Source organism: Balaenoptera ricei, chromosome 3, assembly GCF_028023285.1.
Source record: "Balaenoptera ricei isolate mBalRic1 chromosome 3, mBalRic1.hap2, whole genome shotgun sequence".
Classification (NCBI taxonomy): Eukaryota; Metazoa; Chordata; class Mammalia; order Artiodactyla; family Balaenopteridae; genus Balaenoptera; species Balaenoptera ricei.
The window spans coordinates 99,043,518-99,063,110 of NC_082641.1; the positions used below are offsets into that span (position 1 = coordinate 99,043,518).

At 40.3% G+C, this 19,593-nt stretch overlaps 1 protein-coding gene across 1 annotated transcript in view; it reads left to right on the plus strand.

Moving 5' to 3' along the window:
* Positions 1-3,058: 3,058 nt before the first annotated feature.
* The window catches only part of LOC132362451 (protein FAM170A-like), a 60,540-nt gene continuing 44,005 nt past the window's right edge, over positions 3,059-19,593 (plus strand). Inside the window, 2 exon segments of the mRNA XM_059916934.1 lie at positions 3,059-3,136; positions 11,181-11,281. The gene's annotated coding sequence lies outside the window, so the exon portion shown is untranslated.

A 19,593-nucleotide genomic window follows, 5' to 3' on the forward strand; every position in this document is an offset into this window, starting at 1 on the left:
TTCTCACACCTTATACAAAAATAAACTCAAAATGGATTAAAAACTTAAATGTAAGACCTAAAACCATAAAACTCCTAGAAGAAAACATAGGTAGTATGTTCTTTGACATTGGTCTTAGCACTATGTCTTTGGATATGTCTCCTCAGGCCAGGGAAACAAAAGCAGAAATAAACAAATGGGACTACATCAAACTAAAAAGTTTTTGTACAGTGAAGGAAACTATCAACAAAATGAAAAGACTGCCTATTGAATGGGAGAAGATATTTGCAAATGGTATATCCAATAAGGGGTTAATATCCAAAATATACAAAGAATTCATACAATTCAATATCAAAAAAACAAACCACCCAATTAAAAAATGGGCAGAGGACCTGAATAGAAATTTTTCCAGAGAAGACAAATAGATGGCCAACAGACACATGAAAAGATGCTCAACATCACTAATCACCAAGGAAATGTAAATCAAAGCCACAATGAGATACCACCACCTCACACCGGCCACAATGGCTGTCAAAAAAACAACAAATAAAAACTGTTGGCGAGGGTGTGGAGAAAAGGGAATCCTTTTGCACTGTTGGTGGGGATGGAAATTGGTGCACTCACTATGGAAAAGAGTATGGAGTTTCCTCAGAAAAATAAAAAGAAAAATAATGTATGATCCAGCAATTCCACTTCTGGGTAGTGATTCAAAGAAAATGAAAAATTAGTTCAAAAAGATGTATGTACTTCACTGTTCATTGTAGCATTATATACAATAGCCAAGTTATGGAAGCAACCTAAGTGCCCATGAATAGATGAATGGATAAAGAATATGTGGTATATATATATATATATACAATGGAATATTACTCAGCCATAAAAAAGAATGAAATCTTGCTATTTGTGACAACATGGATGGACCTAGAGGGTATTATGCTAAGTGAAAAAAGTCAGACAGAGAAAGACAAATACTGTATGATTTCCCTTTATGTGAAACCTAAAAAACAAGACAAATGAACCAACATAGCAAACCAGGAACAGAATCATAGATACAGAGAACAAATGGGTGGTTGCCAGAGGGGAGGGAAGAAAGGGGATGAGAGAAATAGGTGAAGGAGATTAAGAAGTATGAACTTCCAGTTACAAAATAAATGAGTCACAAGTATGAAATGTTCAGTGTGGGGAATATAGTCAATAATAATGTAATATCTTTGTATGGTGACAGATGGCAACTAGACTTATTGTGGTGATCATTTTGAATGTATAGAAATATTGAATCACTATGTTGTGTAATGGGAACTAACACAGTGCTGTAGGTCAATAATACTTCAAAACCGAACAAACTCATAGAATAAGAGATCAGATTTGTGGTTACCAGAGGCAGGGGTGAGGAGAGGGGGCATCTGAAGGTGGTAACAAGGTACAAACTTCCAGTTATAAAATAAATAAGTACTAGGGATGTAATGCTCAACATGATACATATGATTAACACTGCTGTATGTTATATATGAAAGTTGTTAAAGTAAACCCTAAGAGTTGTCATCACAAGGAAAAAATTTTTTCTTTTATTTTGTATCTATATGAGGTGATGGTTGTCACTAAACTTATTGTGGTAATAATTTCATGATGTAGAAGAGGCAGATCTGGGCTTCCCTGGTGGCGCAGTGGTTGGGAGTCTGCCTGCCAATGCAGGGGACACGGGTTCGAGCCCTGGTCTGGGAAGATCCCACATGCCGCGGAGCAGCTGGGCCCGTGAGCCACAGCTACTGAGCCTGCGCGTCTGGAGCCTGTGTTCCGCAACAACAGAGGCCGCGATAGTGAGAGGCCCGCGCACCGCGATGAAGAGTTGCTGCCGCTTGCCACAACTGGAGAAGACCCTTGCACAGAAACGAAGACCCAACACAGCCAAAAATAAATAAATTAATTAATTAATTGCCACAACTGGAGAAGACCCTCGCATAGAAACGAAGACCCAACACAGCCAAAAATAAATAAATAAATAAATAAATTAATTATTAAAAAAAAAATAAAAGAAGAGGCAGATCTTTACGCTGTACACCTTAAATGTAGTTAGTGCTGTATGTCAATTATATCTCAATGACATTGGAAGGAAAAAAAAATTAGCCCCCTCATACACGTGCACGCCATAATGCAAAGCTACCGCATTTGATCCGCACACACAGAGTGATCCCGACCCCCTCTGCCCAGTTTGAAAAGATGAGCAAGGAAGTCTAGAAAATGCTAGGGTTACTCCGCAGTCCTTGCGACAACCAGAAACACCCCCATGTGTCCAAATGAGCCTAGGAGGCTGGCATCTGAGTACTTGGTGCAGGGCTGGGTGGGGTCAAAGGGTGGGAAAGGAAAGGAAACCCTCTGCATTCAGTCTGAGACTGCACGAGATATTCGTGCTGGGGGAAGAAGGGCTCCAGTCCCTGAGGCTGTGTTTCTGAGGCACTGCTGTCCTGTGGCTCTTGCCTCCTACCCATCATATTCCCCTCCATTTCCAGAAAGTGGTTCTTAGGTGCTCCCTACAAACTCCATCTACTTGCTGACGGCTAAAATCCCCGTAAGGGGAGAAAGCATTTCAATCTCTAATCCATGATAAGATATATAAAAGTAAACACCTGGTTGAGATGAAGCATTGGCATTCATTTACCCTGAGGTCTCATCAGTCAACAAGTGTTAAGTGTTGAAATGAGAGCTTTTCCTAACGAGAGGGGAAGAAGGTGGTGAGGATGGTGCCTGGAAAGCGGGATAGGCCGCTCCTGACTCATTCTGGTCTGTGTGTGGACTGACAAAGGCCTTCCTTGCTTCTGTGGCCTCTGGCGCCTGAGGTAGGGAAGACCCTGAGGGAAACCCCTGAGGTGTGCTTTTGAAGCAAGAAGCCTTCCTGTTCTATTTGGCCAATGGAAATCAATTTCATTGCTCTACAGTATGAGGTTTTCCTTTTTCCGAATGTGACGGGGGAAGAGGCCTTAGAGGTTCAGAGATGGCAAGTGTAAATTAGGGAGCTAGAACCAGACAATGGCAAGCATGGCTGACACGTGTCCTCCATCTACTTAGGTGCTAGGATGGCAACATCATTTTGGATATTTTAACAACTGAGTTTTCCTCTGTGACTCTGTTACATGGAGACTGGGCTGCACAAGTGAAACAGGTGATCTCTGATACCTAATACAGTGTGCTTTTACCTTGTATTAACAAGGTGCTTTTAAATCCTTGCTCTTTACCATACATTAATTGTAGTTGTTAATATGCTTTGGCATTGTCTTAAATCATTGTGTTAGCTGTGAGAAGATCATTCAGAAAGCGTTTTTTTTGTTTTTTTTTTGTTTTGATAAAGATTACCCATGATTGCTCCCTGAACTATCTCACATACAGTATTAGACATAAGGTAATCAGTACATGATTTTGCTCCATGACCAAAAAAACAGTGCTTTGTGTAAACCTGCTTTGTGCCAGGGACTCTAATAGAGCCTAAGCTATGTTTTAAGTGTCTTGTAAATGGCTTGGAGTGCAGAGGAATAAATTAAGATGACTCTAAGGGGATGTGAGTCCAGCCACATTCTCACCTTTCCTGCTCTTATGCTGTCTCTATTGCAGTCGTTAGTCTACTGAGGACGTGTTTTTACCTCTCAGAATTGTTCACGAGCTATTAAAGTGTTTGCAGTAAGAGAGGCTAATACCAGATTTCCCCCTCCCTCTGAGTATGGAGAGGTTTTAAAATGAAGAGGGACTTACTGACTTGCTAATAAATGTTGAACTCTTAAAAGTGCTTTAGAGAAATCATGACCTGGTGAGCAGTTTGCATCTGCCTTCAGAAAAGGAGCTAAGTTTTTCCTTCATTGGGCTTTTATCCGAATCAGAAGATCAGTAACAGTAATGTGATACTGAGACAAGGGCAACAGTGGTCTAGTAATGAAGCAGAGGGAATGTGGAAAATTCTGAAAATCTTGGCAAGGGAAAAGGATCCAGGATCCAGCATCCAGAAGGCCACAGAATCAGTAGCAGTGACTTTAGCAAGTGATTATGGAATCCAGGATCTCTAGAGTAGGTGAGGGCTGCAAACGAATTCTTGAGGGTTTTAGCTGTTTTTCTAATCTTTTTAACCTTAAAGTTGGTGTGTGTTGAGAAAAGTCAGTATCTTTCCAGATTGGAGGTTAATGCACAGGGATTTATGCAGCGGTTTTCAGATCGTGGTCATGGCATCAGCGGCATCAGCATCATCCAGGAAATTGCTAGAAATGCAAATTCTTGGGCCCAGATCAGACCTACTGAATCAGCAGTTTGCTTTAACAAGTTTCCAGGTGATTCTGATGCCTGCTTAAGTAGGAGAGCCACCTGTCTACATCCTTTCAGTGGATCCCACCCATAGGTATGTGGGATTTCCAGAACTCTTTGTGAATTGGTGAGATTAGAGCTTGGTTTGTAAGCTCTCGTGTAGTGAACGAGTAAATAGGAGGTTGAGTTTTGGCAGCTAAAGTTGGCCACAGATTTAAGAACAAAGTTTCTTTTTCTAAAAATCTGGAGATATTTTGCCTCTTCAGTATAAAATATTCCTGAAACTAAGAAGGAAAGTACTGACTTAAAATGGAAAAGCAAAAAAGGGTGATTCTGGGAAACACCAGGACACACACCTGACTGGTTATTAGTTGACAATATGAGAATCACTGTGCCCCAAATAAAACTTATTTGATGATATTAAATGAAATTTTATCCAAATGAAAGCATATAAAAAGGAAATATGGATGGATAATTACCATGAAATTGTTGAATTTCAGTAAAGGCAATTTTTCATTTGTAGAAATTACATTTTTAACTCTGTACCAGCTCAGAGAAACCATCAGCAGGAAGAGTCATGGGAGTTTTAGTCATTTTTAGCCTTGGATCAGTTATATAACATGTTTGTGATGCGAATCAAATGGTATAAAGATTAAATGTGAAGGCCCTCTTGCAAATCGTTTTATGTGTAACGTGTTCTTCACGTTAAGGTCAATTCATTCGGTAATATAAGGAATTCCAATGGGAATATGGAATTTTATGAATATTTTCTTTCATCAATGTAACCAGAATTTAAGTGGCTACCATGTGGACAGAATAGTAATAGTGTTCTCACCCTTCCTCCAGACAATGTTAGGAAGAGTCAGCCACATTCAGGGGGTGGTGGTGGTGGGATGAACTGGGAGATTGAGATTGATATATATACACTAATATGTATAAAATAGATAACGAATAAGAAAAAGCTGTATAAAAAAATAAATAAAATAAAATTCAAAAATTCAAAAAAAAAAAAGAAAGAAAGAAAGAAAAAAAAAAAGAGTCAGCCACATTCATATGAAGGGTGAATAAGATTTTTTGACCACAGAGTTACACCGCTATGGAAAAGATACAAAATTAAAAGTAACCAAACTTTACCTCAAGCCAAACCAAGGCTTTTGAAAATGAGAACCCTTATATGCATAAAGGAGAAACCATATACAAAACTAAAAATATCACCTTAGGAATGCCTTACCTTTGAGATACGGGGCTCTTAATTTTCTAAAATTACCCCTTCCCTTGTGTGGATATTATATGCTGAGCTAACGATTCCTTATTGAGCATCCTTTTTGGCTGAATAGCTTCCCTATCAAACTATCCCAGAATGGTCAAGACTGAAATTGATTTTTAGAAGATTGGTATATCAGACACTGACTTAAAAAGGATTCCCCAGTTCCTTATATGTCCACTCTATGACTTATTCTTCCCATTATATGTTTTAGAAATCAATTGTGAATCAGGTTTCCGTGAGTCATTTTTGTAAACAATAGTCTTTTGAATCTTCTTAATTATTGTGCTTTCTGCCACTAGATGTCTAGAAAAAAATGAAGTAATATATCTTCCTCGGAGCTCTAGTGAGGATTCTTTTATGTTAATATTCTTTTAAACAAATGAAGCTTCAGGATAAAAGTTCATTCAGCAACGTCTATAGGAAATAAATGATAAGCCACAGGCCATATTCAGAAATGCAATCAGAAAAGAAGGCTAGCTTTTAACTTAGGGCTGGTTTTTAACTTTGTGGGACATAAAGTCATCCTAGAAGGCTGGCGATAGATAACTACATACATACATAATATTTATATATCTAACATACATATCTAACTAGGCAAAAGTACTTCTTCCCATGGCAGGCCAAAGTCAGTATGGGAAGAAAACCTTCATTGTATTTAAACAGTGAGAACATGTGAGATTAAGACTTTGGAAGGCAGAATGTGGGAATAAACGTTAAAATGAGAGGAAGAGGATCTATTATTTCAACTATAAGCCGAGTGTTTGTATACATTATATCATATAGTCCTCAAAAGAAGCTTCAAGGATAATATCTCCATTTTACAGATGAAGTACTGACAGATCAGGAATATCCTCAAGATCATGGACTAACAATAGGGGTTTATTGCAGAAATCTTATCAAAGACCCAAATCTTCAGTGCTGGGATGGTAAAGTCCAGGCAATGCCAGAGCCCTGATGGGCTAAACAGTTGATAAAAACATACGTAAGCTGACTGGCACTATTCCTCATTTACTGCCTCCTGTCAATGCTGCTATTCCCTGAGTTTACTCATAAAATCTTGGCCAAAGAAATTGTTCAAAGGAGGTGGATAAAAGTCCAGTATCCAGAATATATAAGTAACTCTTACAAATCAACAATAAAGAGACAAATAATCCAAATAAAAACGGGCAAAGAATTTGAATAGACCATTATCCAAAGAAGATATACAAATGCCAATAAGCATGTGAAAAGATGCTCAACATCATTTGTCATTAGGGAAATTCAAATCAAAACCATAAGGAGATACCCCTTCATAGCCACTAGGATGTGGAGAAATTGAAACCCTTATTCCTTTTGCTGATGGGGATGTAAAATGGTGTTGCCACTGTGGAAAAGTTAGGCAGTTCCTCAAATAGTTAAACATAGATTTATCACATGACCCAACCATTTGACTCCTAGTTATATACTCAGAAGAACTGAGAACATATGTCCACACAAAAACTTGTACATGAATGTTCGTAGCAGTATAATTCATAATAGCCCAAAAGTAGAAACTCAAATGTCCATCAACTAATGAATGGATGAACAAAATATGCTATATGCATGCAATGGAATAATATTCCACCATAAAAAGGAAGAGGCACTGATATCTGCTACAACGTGGGTAAACCTTGAAAACGTTATGCTGAGTGAAAGAAGCCAGCCATAAAAGGCTACATATTGCATGATTCCATTTATGTGATTGATCCAGGATAGGAAATTTATGGAGACATAAAGCAGATCAGTGAGCAAAAGAAGGGAATGGAAAATGATAACTAATATGTATGGGTGCTCTCTTGGGGTAACAAAAATGTTCTGAAATTAAATAGTGATAATAGTTGCACATTCTTGTGAATATACTAAAAGACCAGTGAATTGTACACTTTAAAAAGGATGAGTTTGATGGTATATGAATTGTATACTAATAAAAAAAAAACCCTTTATAGCTCAATAAAGCAACAGAAAAATTAACAAAATCAAAGGCTGTTTCTTTGACTAGATAAATGAGATTGACAAACTCTAACAAAAATGTCGAGGAAAAAGAAGGTCGATAAAATTAAATATGATACAGAAAGAGAATGGTCAAATAAATACAGATACAATAGGAATATTAAAAAAAATAATAAAAGATTAGAGAAACATCTCACAGTAGTATGAGCTTGATATATCCGGAATGATGACGTATCCTGCCCGTGTTCTCAAATGGCTGTGGGCTTAAGGTTTTATCTTTTCTGGGAGGGCCATGTTGGGGGTGTGAGGGTAGGGTTGGGGGGCAACAGCAATCTTTGAAGGGGCCTCAAAGGGAGAAGGAGTCCCTTTAGCCCAAATCTGCAGCAATGGGACACCAGCGAACTGGGAAATTCCTAGCATTTCTGCCAGTGACCTGGAAGTTTTGGCTAGCCTGGGTCCTAGCATTGTTACCGTCTATAATGAAGCCCGAGTGGACAATTGCCACTAGATGGCATCACAATGCAGCTAGCCAGGATGAATTTGAACTGTGCAACTCTGCAACTCTCGGTCCGTGGTTATAGAAGCTCGTCCTGGACATTTCATTTAGTCTCACAATTAAACATCTCTTCATTTACATGGCTAATTTCTAATGTTTGCATTCTACTTATCCAATTTTGGCTTTTTCTCTACTGTGAATGACTGTATGTGAGTGAACTCAAAATGTAGATGAAGTGGATACATTCCTTGAAAAATATAAAATGTCACAACTAGCACAAATATAGAAAACGTAAATAGAATCATACATATGAAATCAATTGAAATGGCATTTAACAACTTCCCCTCCCTGGAACCCCAAGCTTAGATTGTTTTACAGGTAAATTCTAAGAAACGTTCAAGAAACAGTTGTTTTCTAACCTACACTGGATATTCCAGACAATGGAAGAGAAGAAAAACTGCCTGACTCATCTTATGGACCCAGAGTAAGAACTAAGCTTCACAGTGTGTCTGTGAGCGCACCCTCTGCCAGGAGGGGCGGCTGCCTCAGCCCCGGGCAGACATTGGAGCCTGGCCTTTGCCCACTGAGTCCAAAGATGTGCCACCAAGGTGCCAGGTTCTTCCCGCTCCCTTCTTCCTCAACCTCCCCAGCAGACGAGAGCTCCGTGTACTCAGGATTAGAGACCTCGGCTGGTATGTGGAGACTCAAAGTCACACCAGGACCTCCTGATTAGAGGAAACTGAGGCAGAGAGAAGGGACTGCACCACTCCCTCCTAGGGCAGCTGGGTGAGAAAGCCCTTCCTTGGTCTGAGTTGAAATCTGCTTCCCTGGGGCGCTCCCTGAGAACAAGACCTGCTTGAGCCGCCCGACTGGGAAGGTAAACAACTGGCTGGGAAGAAACAGGGTCTTCTGATCTATCTGTGGTGCTAAGGTTAAAGACTGAGGTCTAGGGAGGTACTGGCTACCACACACTGGGGACTTGAAGCAGATGAAGGACAGACCAAGATAGTGAAGGCTCTTGATTGGAGGAGCCAATGGCAGCTGGGTTAGCTGTTTAGCATACAGCTGCTGTGGCTGGATAGCACAGGATATGAAGGGTGTTGGGAAAATCCCATATTAGCCAGAGGCTTCTCTGTTATACTGATATCATTTGTCTGTCAGTCCACATGTAGGAATTTCTGCAAGACAGACTGTATCTAGGAGTTAATTTATCCAAGACCATGCACATGCTCTATGGGGAAAAAATTAAAATGTAAAGAAAAGGCATAGAAGATGATCTGAATAAATGGAGAAACATTTCATGCTCTTGGATGAAATGACTAATATAATGAAGATGGCAATTTTCCCTAAATTATCTGTAAGTTCAATTCAATCCTGATAAAAATTCTGTTTGGATTTTTTGATGAATTTGATAGCCTTTACTTGAACATTTATACAGAATAATGAAAGTCCACAAATAGTAAACCAATCTTTTTTTTTTTTTTAAATGAAAGCTTCTTTATTTATTTATTTTTTATTTTTGGCTGTGTTGGGTCTTCGTTTCTGTGCGAGGGCTTTCTCTAGTTGCGGCGAGCGGGGGCCACTCTTCATCGCGGTGCGCGGGCCTCTCACTATCGCGGCCTCTCCCGTTGCGGAGCACAAGCTCCAGACACGCAGGCTCAGTAGTTGTGGCTCACAGGCCTAGTTGCTCCGCGGCATGTGGGATCTTCCCAGACCAGGGCTCGAACCTGTGTCCCCTGCATTGGCAGGCAGATTCTCAACCACTGCGCCACCAGGGAAGCCCCCAATATCTTTTTAAAAATTGTAAACACATGAGAGCTATGCTCCTAACAAATGTATGGTACAGTATTGCTAACTATAAGCAGAATGTTGTACAGCCGATCTCCCGAACTTTTTCATAGTAAGCCAAGCTTGCAAAAGAAAAGTAAACGGAATAACATTCCCTGGCAGATATTAAGACATGCTACAAAGCCATAGTAATGAAAACAGTGTGATATTGGTACAAGGACAGACAAATCGATCAATGGAACAGAATAGAGAGCTCAATGTGATTTGTATATTGATTGGAAATTAATATATCGTAAAGGTGGCACCACAAGTCAATGGGGAAAGGAAGGATTGTGTAGTACACTACTGGATGAACAGGCACATTATACAGAGAAGAATAAGATTGACCTTGTTATAACACTATATACAAAGGCAGATTCCAGATGAATGAAAGACCTAAATGTGAAAGTTTAAACTATACAGTTATTAGAAGAAAATATACAATTTCTTTGTGATCTTAAGGTGGGGAAGGATTTATTAACTAAATCCTCAAATGTGAAATCTTTAAAAAAAAAGTTGATTTCGATTACACCTGGGCAATGTTATTGTTGATACAATGATTAGAATGTTAACAGACATTATAAATAAAGTGCTAATGCCAACAAGGGACTGATATCTGAAAACTATTGCAAATTAACAAGAAAGAGGTACAAACTCTAGTGGAAAGTGGTGAAGTATGGGAAAAGAAAATTTACAGAATACATACAAAATTTTACAAGAACATATGCAAATAAAAGAATATACATTGTTTATGAAGAGGCAGAGAAATGCTGGTAGGCCATGGGGATTTACAAATATACATGTGAAGAGACAAAGGAGTTAATGAATAAATAAGAGAAGAGTCTGTGTGGACCAATAAACTGAGTCCCACCAACTGAGGCCTGTAATCTCAGTCTTCCAAGGAGACCCAAAAAGAAAAGGAAAGCAAAAAAAAAATGAAGGTATCTGTCTTTTTTAAAGCTCCAAACCCACCCTTTCTTTCTAGTTTTATCCCTTGAGGCTCTGTAAATATCTTCTCATTAAATAGGTAACTTCAGAGGCTGTCTTTTTTTTTTTTTTTAACGTCTTTATTGGAGTTTAATTGCTTTACAATGTTGTGTTAGTTTCTGCTGTATAACAAAGTGAAACAGTTATATGTATCAGAGGCTGTCTTGATGATTATCTGAAGTGATATATGTAGGGCAGCTGGCACAGAGTATATACTCAAATGCTAGTTTCCTCTTCCTCGCTTTAATGCTTTCTTTTTCATCCGCCTTCCCCCTACCAGTTCTTTATTTGAACCTTGAAAAGTTTTTCACTGTTGGGTTCATTTCTGTTTTTCTCTATCGCTTTTGAAGCGTGGTCACGTATTCTCTCCTACAGGTGTGTCTCCTGATTAACCCTCTTCTGGAGATCTCACGTCTATGGATGCAGCCTGGGAGAGCACGAGGGGTTTCTGAAGCCATGTCACCCTGATGACTCAGGTGGAGTTCTTGCCCCCCAGCCCTCCATCCCTACCCCAGAAATCTATCATGTAACTCCTGCTGCTAACGAACGCCCTTTCTCTCCCATCCTCGTGCTATACTTTCTTAGCCCCAAGGAAAAAAGGTTGTGGATACCTGTTGGATTTCATTTTGTTCAGTTTGCCCTCAGCCTGTCAATTGTGCTATCAAAGAAGCTCTCCAGGTTTGTATCATTCCAGAATTTGATATACGTATTGGGTAGATTTCCATGGTGCTTCTGGGCAGAACAAGGACAAATTGAGGGATGGTACAAAACGCAGGTTTAACTTAAACGTAGGGAAAACTTTGAAAAATCAGAATGGTCTCAACATGGAATGGGTTTCCATGGAGGGTAGTGAATTCCTTGTCAGTGGAGATGTTCCGAGTGTGGCTGCTTGATCAAGGGGGGGATGGTGGAGTCCCGTGGATCTCGACCCTCCTGTCACATTAGAATCATCTGGGGAGTTGTTTAAAGCTCCCTGTGCTTGCCCCTTTCCCTCATTTAGTCTTCTTTAATTGGTTCCACATGGGAGCAGACATCAGCTTTAAAGCTTAAAACTCCCCAGGTGATTCCAACGTGCCCCCAGAGCTGTGAGAGTCTACTGTAGAAAAAAAATTAAAGTTAAGAAAGTTGGGTCTGACAACCTAAAACTCTTCCTTTCATCTTGGAAATGATATTACTTTAACTTCCTATTTGGTATCGAGTGGGTGCTTAGGTGCTTTTTGATGCTGACCTCCTTTTCCTCCCCATGTTTTCTTTCAACTAAGCTCTCCCCTGTGTCCACCCAGAACATCTTTGTGGAAGACAGATGGCTGCCGCTTCTGTGGCCCCTCTTCCTTTTGGGTGCTGGTGTGTTTTGCTCCCTTTGAGATCAGTTGCCTTAAAGTGCTCTGTTGCCCTCACACACTGGAAACCACAGCACTTTCTCCAGAGGGACAGTTTTCTGTAGAACTGGCTATTTTAAATAGTAGCACAAGATTGAAGAAAACACATTTAACTGTGGAAAGGCCATTGACAGTAGCCGTAAGTGTAAATTTTCTTTTTTTGGGCCCATATGTTGAACTGGTTTAAAAAGCCCCAGATTCTTGTTAACTTAGTTGGAAAACACATTAAGGAATGATTACAGGGGCCTCCATTTAGGGGCGCTTGTTAATTATCTGCTTCCTGCAGAGAAAAGATAAGGTTGGGTGGAGGAAGGGCATAAGGGCAGAGAGAGAGAGAGAGAGAGAGAGAGAGAGAGAGAGAGAGAGAGAGAGGAATCAACTGCAGGACCCCAGCCTGTAATAGAGGTAATGACCTGAAGTCCCCTCATCACAGAGTCTACATCCTGTTTTTCTGTCAAGTGAACTTATCTTGAAATCTGAGATGCCCCTTCCCCTCTGTCCTTTTCAGACTCGCTGTCTGCTCTTTCCTTCTTTTTAGCTGCCCTGAGAGCACTGGACACAGTGCCATTCTATAGAGTTAATTCTTATGTCTCTTGCCTCCTTTCAAGAAAAAGATCAGGGCTTGACATTATGACAGGTCTCCTCAAAGACCTGTGAGAGGGTAAAGTTCTTTAAAATATAATCATTTGCTTCTAGGCGAATAGCAGCAATTCTTGTTCCCAAACTTTAACCTTCCAACCATTAAATGTTAAATGTAAATAAGATAAACCTTTATATTGCCTTAAATACCTTCCTTTAAAAAATTTCCTTCTCAGATAAATTTTCCCACCTAGTTTCATGGATTTCTTTCCTTAACCTGACAGTTGGCCATATTTACTCCTTCCTAAATTCTTTTTTTTTAATTGAAGTATAGTTGATTTACAATGTTGTGTTAGTTTCAGGTGTACAGCACAGTGATTCAGCTCTCTATTTTTTCAGATTCTTTTCCCTTATAGGTTATTACAAAATATTGAGTATAGCTCCCTGTGCTGTACAGTAGGTACTTGTTGGTTATCTATTTTTTTAAATTTTTGTTTATTTTTTAAAATAAATTTATTTATTTATTTTTGGCCGCATTGGGTCTTCGTTGCTGCGCCCAGGCTTTCTCTAGTTGCGGCGAGTGGGGGCTACTCTTCGTTGTGGTGCATGGGCTTCTCGTTGCAGTGGCTTCTCTTGCTGCAGAGCATGGGCTCTAGGCACGCAGGCTTCAGTAGTTGAAGCACGCGGGGTCAGTAGTTGTGGCTTGCAGGCTCTAGAGCGCAGGCTCAGTAGCTGTGGCGCACGGGTTTTGTTGCTCCGCAGCATGTGGGCTCTTCCCGTACCAGGGCTCGAACCCGTGTCCCCTGCATTGGCAGGCGGATTCCTAACCACTGTGCCACCAGCGAAGCCCCTATCTATTTTATATATAGTCGTGTGTACATGTTAATCCCAGACTCCTAATTTATCCCCCCCATCCCCTTTGGTAACCGTAAGTTTGCTTTCTATGTCTGTGGGTCTATTTCTATTTTATAAATAAGTTGATTTGTATCTTTTTGTTTAGACGGCACATATAAGTGATATCATATGATATTTGTCTTTCCCTCTCTGGCTTGCTTCACTTAGTATGATAATCTCTAGGTCCATCCATGTGGCTGCAAATGGCATTATTTCATTCTTCTTTATGGCTGACTAATATTCCATTGTACATTGTATATATGTATCACATTTCTTTATCCATTCATCTGTCTATGGACATTTAGGTTGCTTCACTCTTTCCTAAATTCTTAAAATGGGGTGCATGGGAGTATAGTTTTTAAGCCACAAAGAAAATTTTGTTTGTCTGTTACCTCACTGGTAAGCGCTTCTGTTTTTGCTGGGTCGGCTTTATTGAGCTAAGGCTGAAACGTGATGCTCTCCACTCAGCCATCGCATTGCCCTCCTGAAACCGAAGTTACTATGTCACCCTTGGCTGGAACTCTTGATTTAGAGGAGGAGAATCCGAAGGATAGTAACAGGGGCTTTGTAGTTATGGAATTATACCCTTTCCTTGAGCGAATAGAGAAAAACACAAGCTCGTGTTTGTGTTGGCCATTTTTAGCTCATATCCTTTTTGGGGGGGACGTTAAAATGCTGCTCATGAAACACAGAAGTGCTAGGCTTCAACTGTGTGCCTTCAGCACAGTTGGCTGACATGCAGTGCTCAGCAGGCTTCTAGAGCAGCGGTCCCGACCGTTTTGTCACCAGGGACCGGTTTCGTGGAAGACAGTTTTTCTATGGACCGGTGGCGGGGGGTTGGGTGGGATGGTTCAGGCAGTAATGTGAGCGATGGGGAGCGGCAGATGAAGCTTTGCTCGCTCGCTGCTCACCTCCTGCTGTGTGGCCTGGTTCCTAGCAGGCTGCGGACCAGTTGGGGACCCCTATTCTAGAGAACAAACCAGGATGATGGGGATGAGGAGTTTCACTTTTGGCTTAGCTTTATTTGACATCCAAAGATTTCATTTTAGAAGTTTGGTGCCCCAAAGGTCTAGAGATGGATAAGTGTTTATGGCTCCAGGAAGTTCTCAGCGGTTCTGAACTCCCTTATGAATCATTTGTGTGACTGTAAGAACTAGGCTTAAAGAACTTCCTAGGCAAGAGTCAGTACCCCTTGGCCTGGTGGAGGCTGACGATGTTGGCATGACCATGTGACAGATGCACCACCTCCTTAAAGCTTTTGGGAGCCTTTCCTCAGTGGAAGGTGCTCTTACCCTGGAGAAATGGGGACTATTAAATTAGGAGGAATTGTGGTGTCTTGGCCCAGCATCCAGTAAGAGGTCCTCAGAGCAGCGCAGCTACCCCACCTCTGGGTCCTGGCTGCCTGGAGCTTTTGGTTAACTTAAAAAAAATCACCAAACAAAATCACACACACAAATTAGCTCATGCTGAATGGGTGGCAGCTAGCAGGAATCATGTTAGCAGATATGATGGAAATGAGTTTTATTAATTATATAATTTTGAACTATCTGAATTCAGCTAGTTACACCAGACCCATTTGATGAATCAAGAGATCATGAGTATGAATAATGCCTTGGTATACATTTGCCTTATTTCTGAGTAAAGTTCCATGTTTATATGATAATCATTGATCTTCTCTAGCTACCATTATCAACAGTTCAGGCAGTCTTCCCAATTATGTTTTTATTTTCTTGTGACCTACTTCTGAAAAAATGTAGATGCCTTTGATCTAGACTATGATGGTCTTGGACCTGCTCTGCCTGAGTTCCTTTTTTTTTTTGTCCTTCTGCTGCTGTGTTCTCTATCACAGAGGGGCTGACTCACGAAGGCTGTGGTTTACCAAAGTCTTGTGTTTGCTAGCTTCTCACTGACTTCAGCCAGTGGAGGCACTGGTGAGATCCCCAAGGGAGGTTGGGAGAAGCCAGGGTATTTTCCCTCCTCCCTCTGCCTTGGGCTGATGCTCTGGCAGCAGGTGAATTTATCACGTGGCTCCAGCTCCCACTGTACAGGCTCTGCGTGCTTCAGGCTTTGTTGGCTGATGGATTGTCCTGAGTTCCAGCAGTACCACCTCTTCTCTTTGTTCTCCACCCTAAAGGTGGTATTGGCTTCCTGTTGTTGCTAATATCTGGGTTATGGCATCATCACCTGTTCGACTCTCAGCTTCTCCATGACCTGTGTTACCCATTCTGTGCCTTCAATCCCCTCTGTTTTAAATACTTGCAGTGGTACATAATCAACCTCCTCGTTTTGTAAAGAGGAATTTGAAGTCCAGAGAGATAAAAGTGTGCTTCCTAAGGCTATCTGGAAGTCAAACTTCTAGCATTTCAAGCACTGACAATGCGGTTAAGAATCCAGAAGTAAGAAAACAGTAATTTCTTTGATGTGAGTAGCTATCTGAAAATTCTTACACTAATGCCCGAACATCAGCCCCCCAAGCAGACACTCATTAAGCCTATTATTTCTGTTTTTTGCAAACAATTATTCAAGTTGTTGTCACTAAAATTCTCCTGGAAACTGGTGCTCATATTTGCCTGGTGACAGCATTGCACCCAGGCTGTTGTTTCATTGACTAGAGCTCTCATAGCCTGGAATGGTGGTGAATGTATCTCCCCAGGCACCTAATTTACTGTTAACTAGAGACTCACCCAGTGGAATCTGAGTTGATAATTTATAGAAGCACAGAGAACTGAAACCCCCAAACACAGGACTAAATAAATTAGTGGTTTCATTTTCCTGCCACAATGAGAAGCCAGAAATGGGGAGTTGCCGGCAGTAATCCCAGCTTAACGATGTCAGGGCTGAGACCTTCACTGTGGTGGTGGCCATGCAGGTCTACTGCTTAGATCTTCCTTCAAGGAAGAATTTGCCGTCTTGAGAGACTCCAAATGCAACGCTTTCAGGATCTGCCTCAGCTTTTGATGCAGGGCCACACTTTTCCCAGGCAGCCCCCAAGTAATGACTGAGCATAGCAGAAGACACTGGGGCATGGCCATTCTCTCTGATATAGGATTCATCAAATGGACAGTCTCTGCTCTGGAGGTTCCTGTTGGCTTTGCTGAAATTTTGTGAGATTTGCATCTTAATTCAAGGCTCCTCTTGTTCAATACTGCCTTCTTCCCCCTTTCCTCTCATAAGCGTGGTCAGATTTTCAAATCAGAAAATCTGAAGGCCTTTGTGGCCCAATCCCCTACCCTCCTCCAATACTACTTTTGATCTTTACCCTCCCAATAATGCCAGAGTTGCACTCCTAACTCTGATTCAGTGTCTGCTTCCTGGAGGTCCTGACAGCACTTCTCTTGGCCCTTCCCTACTATTTTTTTTAAGTTAAATATAGCTGATGTATAATATTATATGTTACAGCTGTACAGTGTAGTGATTCACAATTTTTAAGGGTTATACTCCATTTATAGTTATTATGATATATTGGCTATATTCCCTATGTTGTATCCTTGTAGCTTATTTTATTTTTTCATTAAAAAGAATTTTTTAAAATAAATTTATTTTATTTTAAAATAAGTTGGGTCTTTGTTGCATTGGGTCTTTGTTGCTGCACACGGGCTTTCTCTAGTTGTGGTGAGCAGGGGCTACTCCTTGCTGTGGTGCACGGACTTCTCATTGCGGTGGCTTCTCTTGTTGCAGAGCATGGGCTCTAGGCACGCAGGCTTCAGTAGTTGTGGCCCGCGGGCTCAGTAGTTGTGGCTCGCAGGCTCTAGAGTGCAGACTCAGTAGTTGTGGTGCACGGGCTTAGTTGCTCCGCGGCCTGTGGGATCCTCCCGGACCAGGGCTTGAACCCATGTCCCCTGAATTGGCAGGTGGATTCTTAACCACTGCACCACCAGGGAAGTCCCAAAATTTTTAAAAAATTTTATATTGGAGTATAGTTGATTTACAATGTTGTGTTAGTTTCAGGTGTACAGCAAAGTGATTCAGTTATACGTCTACATGTATCTATTCTTTTTCAGATTCTTTTCCCATTTAGGTTATTGCAGAATATTGAGTAGAGTTCCAGATACAGTAGGTCCTTGTTGATTATTTTATATACAGTAGTGTGTATATGTTAACCTCAACCTCCTAATTTATCCCTCCCCCTCCTTTCCCCTTTGGTAACCATAGGTTTGTTTTCAAAGTCTATGAGTCTGTTTCTGTTTTGCAAATAAGTTCATTTGTATCATTTTTTTTAGATTCCACATATAAGTGATATCATATGATACTTGTCTTCCTCTGTCTGACTTACTTCACTTAGTATGATTATCTCTAGGTCCTTGTAGCTTACTTTATACATAACAGTTTGTACCTCTTTGTCCCCTACCCCTATATTGCCCCTCCCCCTTCCCTTTCCCCAGTGGTAACCACTAGTTTGTTCTCTGTATCTGTGAACCTGTTGCTTTTTTGTTATATTCACTAGTTCGTTGTATTTTTTAGGTTCCACATATAAGTGATATCATACAGTATTGTCTTTCTCTGTCTGACTTATTTCACTTAGCACAACATGGATCCAGATCCATCCATGTTGTTGCAAATGGCAACATCTTCCCTTCTATTTACTCGAGGCTGTAGAATGGTGCTCCCACCTCCAGCATCTCAGCACTGTGCCCATGCTTCAGCAGAATGCAGCACTACCAACTGATTCCGTTTTTCTTTTAGGAAATTTTACTGTTTTCATTTCTTAGGCCAGAACTGTGTCGTATAACTATAGCAACCACAAGGGAGGTGGGGAAATGATTTTTGTTTTCGCTGAACGTATCACAGTCCCAACAAAATTGAATTCTGCTACTGAGAAAGAAGAAAAGAATAGGTATTTTGTAGGCAACAAGTAGTTTTTGGCCCACTTTATTTTCATATCTGGAAAACCTTTTTTTTAAATTGAAACATAATTGATGTATGCTATTATGTTAGTTTCAGGTTACTACATAATAATTTGACATTTGCATACATTATAAAATGATCACCATAACTCTAGTAGCCATCTGTACATGTACAAACTTTTTACAATATTACTAACCATATTCCTTATGCTGTATATTATATTCCTGTGGCTTATATATTATATATTATATAACTGGAGGTTTGTACCTCTTATCTTCTACACCTACTTCACCTCCCCACCCCTCCTTCTGGCAACCACCTGTTTGTTCTCTGTGTGTATGATTCTGTTTTCATTTTGTTTTGTTTGTTTTTGTTTTTTAGATTCCACATATAAGTGAGATCAGGTGGTATTTGTCTTTCTCTTTCTAACTTATTTCACTTAATATAATACCTTCTAGGTCCATCCATGCTGTTGCAAATGACAAGATTTAATTTTTTTATGGCTGAGGAATATTCCATTATAATTTTGTAATATTCCACATCTTCTTTATACATTTGTCTATGTTTATCTTAGGTTGCTTCCATACCTTGGTTATTTTAAATAATGCTGCAATAAACATTGGAGTGCATATATCTTTTCAAATCAGTGTTTTTGTTTTCTTTGGATAAATACCCAGAAGTGGAATTGCTGGATTGTATGGTAGTTCTATTTTTAATTTCTTTAGGAAACTCCATACTGTTTTCCATAGTGGCTGCACCAATTTACAGTCCCACCAATGAGGTGTGAGGATTCCCTTTCCATATCCTTGCCGTTACATGTTATTTGTTATCTTTTTGATGATAGCCATTCTGACAGGTATGTGGTGGTATTGCATTGTGGTTTTGATTTGCATTTCCCTGATGATAAGTGGTGTTGAGCATCTTTTCATGTGTCTGTCGGCCATCTGTTTCTCTCCTTTGGGAAAATGTCTATTCAGATGCTCTGCCCATTTTTTTAATTGGGTTATTTGTTTTTTTGATGTTGAGTTGCATGAGTTCTCTGTATATTTTGGATATTAACCCCTTGTCAAATATATTGTTTGCAAATATAT